The sequence below is a fragment of the Canis lupus genome, chromosome 8 (assembly GCF_003254725.2).
Source record: "Canis lupus dingo isolate Sandy chromosome 8, ASM325472v2, whole genome shotgun sequence".
Lineage (NCBI taxonomy): Eukaryota > Metazoa > Chordata > Mammalia > Carnivora > Canidae > Canis > Canis lupus.
The window spans coordinates 20,549,984-20,563,028 of record NC_064250.1 but is presented as its reverse complement, the minus strand read 5'-3'; the positions used below and the strand labels follow the sequence as shown (position 1 = coordinate 20,563,028).

General features: G+C 34.8%; 2 pseudogenes; both read right to left on the bottom strand.

Annotated features, from left to right (window-relative positions):
- Positions 1–3,742: 3,742 nt before the first annotated feature.
- LOC125755643 (pre-mRNA-splicing regulator WTAP-like) lies at positions 3,743–4,523 on the bottom strand (annotated as a pseudogene).
- Positions 4,524–11,705: 7,182 nt separating this feature from the next.
- Positions 11,706–12,122, bottom strand: LOC112657904 (zinc finger protein 706-like; annotated as a pseudogene).
- Between the last annotated feature and the right edge of the window lie 923 nt (positions 12,123–13,045).

Sequence of the window (13,045 nt, the reverse complement as noted above, 5' to 3'; positions counted from 1 at the left end):
AGGGAGAAGCAGGCTCCATGCACCGGGAGCCTGACGTGGGATTCGATCCCGGGTCTCCAGGATCGCGCCCTGGGCCAAAGGCAGGCGCTAAACCACTGCGCCACCCAGGGATCCCAGTTCTGTCATATTTGATCATGAAATATAAATGTTTATTTTTTTATTAACCTATCAAATTTTAAAATTTATTTATTTTACTTGCTCCATGATTGTAGATATAATTCAGTAAAATAGTTATTTGTAATTATTTGGAGAAATATAAAAAAAAATACATGGGTTAAATATTTTATATATCTGTGACCTAAAATATGGTATCTGATAGACATATTTTTTCCTGTTAAGTTTAATGCAGTTTTTGATAGAGCAAAAAATTTTTTTAATTGTATAATAAAAATAAAAACTAAGATTTAAGTTTAGAAGTCTGTATAAATGATAAAAGATCTAATAGAAATCTAAGGAAATAATGCCTGAGATATTTTGGAAAAGGAAACATTTACAAAATTTTCCTCTCTAACACCTTTAAATTTTTTTTGTTTTAAATTTATATGGATAGAAATAGATAAACAGAAATATAACTGAAATTCAACTGCATATTTCCAAAAATATTGGTATATTCAAATAGATACAATTCAAGGCTCCAATTAAAAAAAAAAAAATCTATATTGGGGCAGCCCCAGTGGCTCAGCGGTTTAGCGCCACCTTCAGCCCAGGGCCTGATCCTGGAGACTCAGGATCGGGTCCCACGTCAGGCTCCCGGCATAGAGCCTGCTTCTCCCTCTGCCTGTGTCTCTGCCTCTCTCTCTCTCTCTCTCTCTCTCTCTCTCTGTGTCTCTGTGTCTCTCATGAATAAATAAAATATTTTTTAAAAAAATCTATATATTCTATGAAAGACACTTATTAATTTCCTCAGTAGAACCAGTGAGAAAGAATCAGCAAATATCAACATTTAGCCACAGTGAACATTTATGGTAGAATGAACTGAGGCAGGTTCTCTGAAAATTGCACAGAGAGAATTTCTGGAACTCATCATCAGACAGTGTTCTCTCTAACTCGTACATTAATGAGGAAAAAAAGAAAGTTGTATCCAAGATTTGTTGTCAAGAGTGGTTTAGGTTTTTTTATCTGCAGCACCTTAAAATAAAGGGCTTTAAATGAAGGTAATGCACTGCTTCTCATCACAGATTGGGAATGATTAAAATGCATAATTAAAATTTATAACCCAAAAGTAGGCTAATATATTGGAAAGAAAAACATTCATTAAACATAGTGAGTTTGGCAATGGATGCATTGTTCGATGTCCTAGGCGTGGCTGATCACCTGAAACAGTTAAGAAATAATTTTGATAATAGAAGAACACAGGATCCCAGGAAGATATCTTCCAGGAAACATTTAATAATAGCCATGTGGCAAACAGACCTTCATCTGTTGGCTGACTGATTCATTTCTATTATGTTTACTCTTTAGTGGAAAACACAGGTTTCACCAGGGCACAATCTAACACAGCATTCAACTCTCTCATGCTTCTGAAAAGTTTGAGCTACATATTTTGGATGCAATTATACAATTGCATAGAGCATACAGATGTAACTACCTATTATGAGAGAAGGCTGGTGCTGGAGAATCCCCAAGGAAGATAGGAAATAACTCTAACCTTGCAGAGTATCTTGATGATTATCAAACACCACATGGTGAAAAGGAAAAGGAATGGCATCAGGCAATAAGGCATTGTCTGATACTTTTAGACAATTATGTTAATATAGAAAGAAAAATATAATAAGAGCACTCAGTGGAGATATATGAATGATGGTGTGCAGTGAGTTGCTCTAAAATATATTAAGTTCGATAAGTTCTTTATAGATTTGGGATACTAACCCTTTATCAGATATGTCATTTCCAAATATCTTCTCCCATTCTGCCAGGTGTCTGTTTGTTTCATTGACAGTTTCCTTCACTATGCAGAAGGTTTTTATCTTGATGAAGCTCCAATAGTTCATTGTTGCTTCTGTTCCTTTGTCTCAGGACAGGTCTAGCAAGAAGTTAATACAGCCAGGGTTAAAGAGGTGGCTGCCTGTGTTCTCCTCTATAGGATTTTTATGGTTTCCTGTCTTATATTTAGGTCTTTTATCCATTTTGAATTTATTTTTGTGTAGGGTATAAGAGAGTAGTCTAATTTCATTCTTTTACATGTACCTGTACAGTTTTCCCAACCCCATTTGTTGAAGAGACTGTCTTTTGTTCATGTGGATATTCTTTCCTACTTTGTCAAAGATGAGTTGGACAAATAGTGGTAGGCCCACTTTTTCCATTTTGTTCCATTAGTCTATATGTCTGTTTTTGTGCCAGTACCATACTGTCTTGATGATTACAGCTTTTTAATATAACCTAAAGTCTAGGACTGTGATGCTTCCAGCTTTTCTTTTCTTTTTAAAGATTATTTTGGTTATTGAGGATCTTTTGTGGTTCTATACATACTTTAGGATTGTTTGTTCTAGCTCTGTGAAAAATGCTGGTGCTATTTTGATTGGGATTGCACTTTATCTTTGGACTACTTTAGGTAGAATAGACATTTTAACAATATTTGTTCATCTAATCCATGAGCATGGAATTTTTTTCCATTTTTTTGTTCTCTTCAATTTCTTCCCTAGGTGTTTTAATTGTTTTCAGTGTATAAACCTTTTACCTCTTTATTTGGATTTATTCCTAGGTATCTTATGGTTTTAGGTGCAATTATAAATAGGATTGATTCATTGCTTTTGCTTTCTGCTGCTTCATTATTGATGCATAGAAATGAAACAAATCTCTGTATGCTGATTTTGTATCCCATGACTTTGCTCAATTTGTATATCAGTTCCAGCAATTTTTTGCTGGGGTCTTTTTCTCTTCTTTTTACTCTTAAAGATTTTATTTATTTATTAATTATTTATTTATTTATTTGGCAGAGAGAAAGAGAGCACAAGCAGGGGGAACAGCAGGGAGAGGGAGAAGCAGGCTCCCCACTGAGCAGGGAGCCTAGTGCAGAACTTGATCCCAGGACCATGGGATCATGACCTGAGCTGAAGGCAGACACTTAACTGACTGAGGCACTCAGGTGCCCATTGGGTTTTCTATATAGACTATCATGTCATCTGTGAGGAATGGAAATTTGACTTTTTTTCTTATCAATTTGGATCTCTTTTATTTCTTTGTGTTGTCTGATTACTGAGGCTGGGACTTCCAGTACTATGTTAAATAGCAATGGTGAGAGTGGACATCCTTGTTTTGTTCCTGACTTGATATCTCAAGTTTCTTAATTGCTTTGAAAATGCAGTTTTTTTTTTTTTTAAAATCTCACTGTTCACTTATTCATGTTTTCTGGTATAGATATTTGATTCTTATAAAATAAGTCAGTCATGGTGATGTGATAATACAATACATTTTCTACAGTTATACTGTGTGTTTGAAAGTTGCTAAAGAGTAGATATTAAAGATTCTCATCATGAAAAAAATAACAATGTATGGCAACTAATGTTAACTAGACTCATTGTGGTGATCATTTTGCAATATTTCCAAATATTTAATCATTACATTGTATGCCAAAACTAATATAATGTTTTAGATCTATTCTATTGCCATCAAAAAATATTTTTCATTAACCATAACAACTAGATAGAAAGTTTAAATTTATTCAGTAGATTTAATGCATGTTTAAATACTATTTTGATTCATAATTTCTCTTGACTACATTTTTGTCAAGTGTCTACATGTTCTAGAAGGGAAATTTTTTGGAAGTGGCCACTTCTTCAGAATAGTCCCACACCATCAGGCCTCTGAAGCAAGGGGAAGGAGAAGAGAAAAAAGTGCAAAACACAAGGTTCATCTGGTAAGTTTTACATTAATTATTTCAAGCTGGAAAGTATAAGAATGTGGATTTTTTGACTCAAAAAGTCTAAGTCTTGCTGTGAAAAGAAGTAGTTGGTTCTCCCACCACAGTTTTTTCCCAGGGGGATGGTCAGGGAATTCTTGATTGGGAAGTATGTTTGTTTACCTATCAGGCATTGACGTCTAGGTACTCAGTTATTTCTAGCTATTTTCTGTTCCAGTTTACCTTTTGTTTTTAGGAAAAGCAAGTTGATTGCTGAGTCTACCATTGTTGGTCTCAGTTGGGAAATGTTAGGCTGTTGGACTTGCTTGACTTACTGGATCTGAGTAGTACACTCTTGTATCTCTTGCTCCTTGGTTGCTGCTCACCATTACAAGGATGTTTTCCCTGTGTGCACATTCTGGTTGCTGCTTTAGTTTTTCTTAAGACTTCCTTAAGCCAATTATATCATTATAATCAAGATCTGTGTACTTGTCCTACAAATCTCGGACATATACTTCATACTGTTTCCATCTTAGAAATAACTCATCTCATACCATAATTTTGAAGTCAGTTAAACCTTTATGAGAAGAAGTTCCTTGTTGGTCAGCAAGAATCCTCTCCAGACGGAGGCCCCACCAGTGCCAGCCACATAGGCCAAAGGCAGCAATGCCTGCTTGCAACCCATGCCACTAGACTGTGCTACTCTGGACTCCCCCAACTCCTCCTTCTGCTACAGCCCCTCCACTCCTCTTTCTACATCAGATTTCTTTTTAGTGTCTTTAAAACAACATTAATTTTCCCCTGAAAAATAAATGTTCTAATTATATGTAGATGGATCTTACTAACACTGGGTGATATGAATGAAGACACTGTTAGAAAAAAACAAAAAAGACAGTCCACAACTGTGAACCAGATAATACTATTTCAATTAGATCAATTTTGACAAATTTTAGTTGACCCTATGATACAGATGTTCAGTTATGTTAGCTAATTATGTGTGAGCAGTTGTGTATATATGCATGCATACTTACATATGCATATACATATAGTAGTCATAATTTTATAACTATAACTTGTAAAGTCATGGATGCTTAACTATTGCTCTATAAAGCAGGCAATATTCAAACACAATATTACAATTTTGAAATGTATACAAATTAAAGAATGTCAGAATTTCCTTGATAGATTATAATAACAAATAGATATATAGTACTGCTGTTTCTATAGTAACAGCATAGACTTAGGTAACCAAATACAGGGTAATTTGTTATTTAAATGTTCATACCCATCCACCCCCATCCACATACATGATAAAAGTTTGTTCTTTTTAAAAAAATATTTATTTACTTATTTGAGAAAGTGAGCAAGTTGGGAGATGGGCAGAAGGGGAGGGAGAAAATCTTGAAATAGAGTCCCCACTGAGAAAGGAGCCTGACATGCGGCTGGATCCCAGCACTCTGAGATCATGACCCGAGCCAAAATCAAGAGTTGGCTGCTTAACTGACTGTACCACTCAGGCACCTCAAAACTTTGTTCTTTGCATAAACATTTTTGGTTATATCTCATTACCAAAAATAATTTTTAAAAAGCTTCACTATATTCCTCTAATATATCCAAATTAGGTACATCTTAAAAATTTTGAAATGATTGAGACATTGGTTCTCTGTTGATTATTCACTCTTGTTTATGTTATGGCTTCATTTTCATGAAATACTGTATTATAGACATATTATAGATAAACATAAAGATATATTTTTTCTAATTTTATATGCAGGCTAATTCTTATCATTAAGAAAATTGACTTGGATCTCTCAAATTCAGAGGTGAAAAGTTCTCAACATTACCATAATTGACATTTGGGACAAAACAATTCATTATGGGAGGTTGTCCTGTACAGTATAGGATATTTAATAGCATCCCTGGTCTATATTCATTAAATGCCAGTAGTAACCACCACCACTCTCAGTTGAGACAAGCAATGAATGTATATAACTCAAGCAGTGTGTACCAAAGATGTTTCCAGAGGTTGTCAAATATTCTCCAGGAGACAAATTGGCCCTTGTGGTGAACAGCTGGTCTAATGTTTTAAAAATATTCATTACCAGCCAAGTGTATATTAAAGATGATCAGGAATAGATGGAATATTTAAGAATTTGAAGTATTTGAAAAATAAATATAACTATGATTAGTGTTCATGGATTCTTCTGATTATTCAAATCTTGGGTCTTGGGAAGCCTGGGTAGCTCAGCAGTTTAGTGCTGCCTTCATCCAGGGCATGTTCCTGGGGACTTGGAATCAAGTCCCACGTCCAGCTCTCTGCATGGACCCTGCTTCTTTCTCTGCCTGTGTCTCTGCCTTTCTCTTTCTCTGGTCTCTCATGAATAAATAAATAAAATCTTAAAAAAAATTATTGAGTCTTTAAAATATTTTAAAATATTTGACAAATCAGCTAATTTCTTTCTTAAAAAATAAGTCACTTAAAAAAAAATAAGTCACTTAATAATATGTAATAAAAATCACACAATATCTATGTTAGGAACTTTAAAAACGTCTATGACTTTATACCATGTACAACTTAATGAATTTGTTTGTCATGGTTTTATACATGTTGGTAGTTTCCTGAGTCAATGATTGACAGTTTACTACTAATCAGTAGTAGTAGCTACCAGAGTATTCATTTTATTTTTGTTAGGTCCCTGTGTCTCAAGTTTTATGGGGAGACACAAAAAAAGCCAGATGATAACTGCACACTTAGGATGGATTATATTATGGGAAAGGAACTCTGTGTTTAGAGAGTTCAAATCTCTTCTAATTGGAAATTAATACACCTTCCCTTTGTTCCAGAAGTGACAATATTTCTATCTTCAAGGCCATTTGTTATGAAAATATCCTTGCAAAAATTCTGTAAGAGCAACAGCCAGTGCTTTGCTCACAATACATACAAAAACATCAGACACAGGGAGAATTCTTTCTCAACAGGTACTACATACAGATAGATTATGTATAAATTCAAATTTAATTACTGCTAAATAAATATTGAAACAATTTGAAATCCAATATGTGTGACATATACTGACTTTATACCTGGAATAAAAATATAAAACTTATATAAGATATATAACTGCTGGCCCCAATATTTGAGAGCTAGCCTGCCTAGAGTTAAATTTCAAATTACGTATTTACCAGTGATATGATTCTTCTAAAGAAGAGTTTTGTTTTGTTTTGTTTTTTTGTTTTGTTTTTTGTTTTTGTTTTTTTTAAGATTCTATTTATTTATTCACGACAGACACAGAGAGAAAGAGAGAGGCTGAGCACAGGCAACGGAAGAAGCAGGCTCCATGCAGGGAGCCCAACGTGGGACTCGATCCCGGGTCTCCAGGATCACACTCCGGGCTGAAGGTGGCGCTAAACCGCTGGGCCCCTGGGGCTGCCCAAGTTTTCTTTTTTTAACTGTCATCTTTCATCCTCAATTTCTTCTGTAAAAGAGAGAAAGATTCTAGTACTTATCACATCAACTGTTGCTAAAATTAAAAGTGGTGATTTACACAATGTATACTGCATAGAACAAAATAAAATCTTAATAAATGCTATTCATTGTCATTTCTTTTTCACTGTATGAGTATATTCAGTGTGCAGGTCACTGGAGTAAGCATTGAAATGCAGAGATAAACAACATGATCCTTGTTCTCATGAAGAAGATGGTTTTTGGATGCAAGAAACAGTCAAAAGTTATTTATTTTATTTTATCTTTACCTATGGTAAAGATATGAAGAATATATTGCACTTTCTATTAAGCTGTACAACTTTGCATGTGATATAATTAAAAAAATTATGAGCATATTTATAAATTAAGAGAGAATTTAATGGATATTTTTTATTTAGCCTGAAAAGTGAAATTTCCATATCTCAAGAAAAAGCACAAATAACCATATTTTGTGTTATGGTGTTGTAGAGGTTGAATAGAAATTAAAATGCAATAATGTCATTGTTTTTTTTAAACCACTTAACTTAGACTTATGGTTAAGACGGTCATTCTAAAAAAAATTGATTATGGAGTATATCATTGCTGTATTTTAACACTTCAGCAGAATAAGAATGGTTCTAATATTTATATTCTTACTGTTTCCTTAAAACAATTTTAAGTTATTTTCTCTCTACTTATAATTTCTAGAAAACTAAATTTATCTCAAATTGAGTCTTATATTAAATTTCTATTTCTCTGAATATATTTGTTACATTTCTGGGTTTATTGCAGGCTACCTGATTTTTTTTTTTTAATCTCTAACGTCCTTAGCATTAATATTCCAAAATAGAGGTAAGTTTCATATTCTTAATATTTTCTAGTGTCACTTCAGATTTTCTTTTTCTCTTTGCTAATTTGGCATACTTTTTCTTTTATTTGAATAATCTTCCATTTCCATGATTCAGTTTACATACCAATTCAGCAAAAATTCTCTTAGATCATCCTAATGAAAATTTAGCCCATATGATTTTGTGTAAAATTCTTCCATCTTTCATCTATTATTTGTTTATCTGATCATTTTTTATTATTTATTTTTTAAAATTTTTGGGGGGAGTTCAATTTGCCAGCATATAGCATAACACCCAGTGCTCAAACATTATACGGTCTCATTCATTTGGGGAATTGTTTATCTAATCAATATTTGCTACACATTAACTATGTGCCAAGTACTCTGCAATGTGCCTAAAGAGAGATTAATTAGGATACCATCCCTTCCGCTCCATGAACATGAGGTTTTATAAATGAATATTGAGGGGTAATATTCAGTTGGGTTAACCATTAGACTCAGGGTTTGGCTTAGGTGACAACCTTAGGATCATGAGATTGAGTCCTGCCTAGGGCTCCATACTCAGCAAGGAATCTGCTTAAGATCCCTTCTTCCTCTGCCCCTCCCACTCTCACTCTTTCTCTCTCTAAAATAAATAAATATTTTAAAAAGAAGTGAATACTGATATGCAAACTCACTTTCCTTTTATTTCATGACTATTTAGACTTTTAGCCATGTGCACAGGAGCACACGAAGGTGAGGAATAAGCTTGTACTTGAAAATGATAGTACACAGCTAATGAGTAAAAAAGGGAATAAATTATAGGGAGAAGAGAAGGAAAGAACATTTTAAAATCCTGGTACTTTTTACTGAAATCTTATGTTTGGTATGTTTGTAATACAGGTTATGTGTTAGGTAAAAAGTTGATGTAGTTTTTTGGAAATGTAGATATTAGATTAGGCTGGGTCCAAATCTAGTTAGAAAACTCAGATCATGTGCTTTTATCGTGTTAGACTTCATTTACTTGGGTAATTTTAAGTAAAGGAGATTTTAAATAAAGATGTAACAAAATTGCATTAATTTTGAAGGCATTTGACTCTGGCAGTAACATAGAAACTAGAAATGAGCAAATATCAGTTAATTAGAACTAGAATAACTCTGTTTGATGTTATACAGTACTAGGGCAAGAAAAGACGATAATTCCCTTCAAAATGCATTTCCCCAGTTTCCCCCAATGGCTATGTTTGTCCTCCTACCCTTTTACTCTACCTCTTTATGTAACAGAAATGATGGAGATCCTGAGGGTGTTTGAGAAACCCAAAGAATTCTATGTAACCGGAGTGAATGAGCAAGGGGAACAATGGAAAATAATGAAGTCAGGGAGTTAATATGAAATTAATAAAATGTTGTATAATTATATGCTTTATATATTACAACATACACACATGCAATTACTGAACTGAGACCAAGTATGTTGGTCATATTAAGAAATAGAAAGAGAATATCTCACCTATTAAAATGTTTGTTTTATATGTTATATATGTCACATAATTATATTGTATTATTTGCTTTTGGTATTCAGTAGTCTGGCTTATTAATTATTTTCACTTTATTATCTTATAAATTCATATTCTCCCCTGTTGTGTAAGATACTGTGTATTGGTTCAACAGACATTAGATTTACATGGAAAGATCTTCTTTTACATTTTCTTTCTAAGTATCCTATTGATTTTTTTCATTCTAAGTTAATATATGTAAGGCATACCATTCTACTTTTTATTTATTCTATCCATTATCTGTTTTTCTTACTTTTAGTTATATATTTTGGGTACAATACACTTGTATCCAGTTCTATTGCCCTCATTGTCATCATTCATTCGTGGATTTTTAACAACCTTAAATGCTCACTTCCAGAACATATGATAAATCTTTTTCAAATCTTCACTACTTGTCTATGTCATTCTTTGGAAGGGTTTCTAAGACCAATACTCCCAGAGGTTTTGCATTTTTATTGTCTTTTTTGTTCCCTTTATTCTTGAAAGACACTGTTGGTTGATAGAAAAACTAGATATCCCAAAAAGATCACTGTAATCCATTTTGGAAAGAAATGTTCTTTTAAAGAATTATGAGTTCAATCAGATTTTCTTCCCCTTAAAAGCACTTGATCTTTTTAGTTCAATCAGATTTTCTTCCCCTTAAAAGCACTTGATCTTTTTAGGTGGATGTCCAAAATATTTTTTTATTATTATGAAATCCCAATAATTTCACTCTGATATGTCCCATTATTGAACATTTTGGATTTGCCTTCAATACCTAATGTGTGCGTGCTTTTTAAATATGTATATTTGAGCTTTCATGCAAGAAATTTTTCTTGAATGAATAATTTTCAATACTATTTTCTTCTATTGATTTAATAATTTTGGCAGAATTGTTTTTATTGTTTATCTCCTTTACTGTAACTCTCTAGAAACTTTTTGCCTCTTCTTTTTTTTTGTATATTTTTTATTGGAATTTGATTTGTCAACATATAGTATAACACCCATTGCTCATCACGTCAAGTGCCCCCCCAGTGCCTGTCACCCAGTCACCCTATCCCCCTGCCCACCACCCCTTCCACTACCCCTTGTTCGTTTCCCAGAGTTAGGAGTCTCTCATGTTCTGTCATCGTCACTGAAATTTCCCACTCATTTTCTCTCCTATCCCCTTTAATCTCTTTCACTATTTTTTATATTCCCCCCATATGAATGAAATATATAATGATTGTCCTTCTATTGATTTACTTCACTCAGCATAATACCCTCCAGTTCCATCCACATCGAAGCAAATGGTGGGTATTTGTCGTTTCTAATGTCTGAGTAATAGTCCATTGTATAAATAGACCACATCTTCTTTCTCCACTCATCTTTTGATGGAAACCGAGGCTCCTTACAGTTTGGCTATTGTGGACTGTGCCAAATAGCCACAGTTTATAGCTGCAATAACATTGCTATAAACACTGGGGTGCAGGTGTCCCAGCATTCCACTGCATCTGTATCATTAGGGTAAATCCCCAGCAGTGCAATTGCTGGGTCGTAGGGCAGGTCTATTTTTAACTCTCTGAGGAACCTCCACACAGTTTACCAGAGTGGCTGCACCAGTTCACATTCCCACCAACAGTGCAAGAGGGTTCCCCTTTCTCCACATCCTCTCCAACATTTGTTGTTTCCTGTCTTGTTAATTTTCCCCATTCTCACTGGTGTGAGGTGGTATCTCATTGTGGTTTTGTTTTGTTGTTCTTGTTGTTTTGTTGTTGTTGTTGCTGTTATTTTACACAATATGAACATCAATATAATTACACTTGTAAAAAAAGAATTTATAACAAGGATGGACTGATTTTCAGATTTCCAAATCAGAGCCAACTGTACCTTTACACAGAATTGTCTCTGCATAAAGCCCAAAAGGGAACAGCATAAAAATGAGTATTTCGGTAGCCCCTTTACTTTTGCTGATCAACAGTTAGAAAAGCAGCTGCGGGTTTGTTACCTAAGGTCTGAGGCAGTAGAAGAGTCAAAGGTGTCATGAATTCACCTGTATCAACTTTATGCCTGAATATCAGCCAATTCTAAGGAAAGTGGAGTCTTAGGATGCTTGTTTTCAAAGTGCTGCTTGAAGGTCTTCGGATCTGGCATCTGTGTCCTACAAAGAATCCAGGTATATATTAAGGCAGCTTTGGCAGAAGCCTTTTAATCATGTGCTTGCTTCCTCTTTTGTCCAGCTTGCTTTTGGGCATTTCTCTGCTGATATTGAATCTTCTGCTGTCCACAAGCTATATCTGGGCCGGGACAATCTTGCATCAGAGAGACCGGAGACACTGCAGCGGTGTGAGAGGGCTGGGGGAGGTGGTGAGGGAGAGGCAGGGGGAGCGTGCCCAGCAAAACTTCAACCACTTCCACCCACCAAGGAGGGGAAAGAGGAGACCACAACAGCCCATGCCTTGTGCCCCCTGTTACCCTCATTGAGGTTTTGATTTGTATTTCCCTGATGGCAAGTGATGTGGAGCATTTTCTCATGTGCTTGTTGGCCATGTCTATGTCTTCTTTGGTGAAATTTCTATTCATGTCTTTTGCCCATTTCATGATTGGATTGTTTGTTTCTTTGCTGTTGAGTTTAAGAAGTTCTTTATAGATCTTGGAAACTAGCCCTTTATCTGATACGTCATTTGCAAATACCTTCTCCCATTCTGTAGGTTGTCTTTGAGTTTTGTTGACTGTATCCTTTGCTGTGCAAAAGCTTCTTATCTTGATGAAGTCCCAATAGTTCATTTTTGCTTTTGTTTCTTTTGCCTTCGTGGATGTATCTTGCAAGAAGTTACTGTGGCCGAGTTCAAAAAGGGTGTTGCCTGTGTTCTCCTCTAGGATTTTGATGGGATCTTGTCTCACATTTAGATCTTTCATCCATTTTGAGTTTATCTTTGTGTATGGTGAAAGAGAGTGGTCTAGTTTCATTCTTCTGCATGTGATGTCCAATTTTCCCAGCACCATTTATTGAAGAGACTGTCCTTTTTCCAGTGGATAGTCTTTCCTGCTTTGTTGAATATTACTTGACCATAAATTTGAGCCTCCATTTCTGGGTTCTCTATTCTGTTCCATTGATCTATGTGTCTGTTTCTGTGCCAGTACCACACTGTCTTGATGATCACAGCTTTGTAGTGAAACTTAAAATCTGGCATTGTGATGCCCGCAGCTCAGGTTTTCTTTTTCAATGTTCCCCTGGCTATTCGGGATCTTTTCTGTTTCCACACAAATCTTAAGATGATTTGTTCCAAGTCTCTGAAGAAAGTCCATGGTATTTTGATAGGGATTTCATTAAATGTGTAAATTGCCCTGGGTAGCATTGACATTTTCACAATATTAATTCTTCCAATCCATGAGCATGGAAT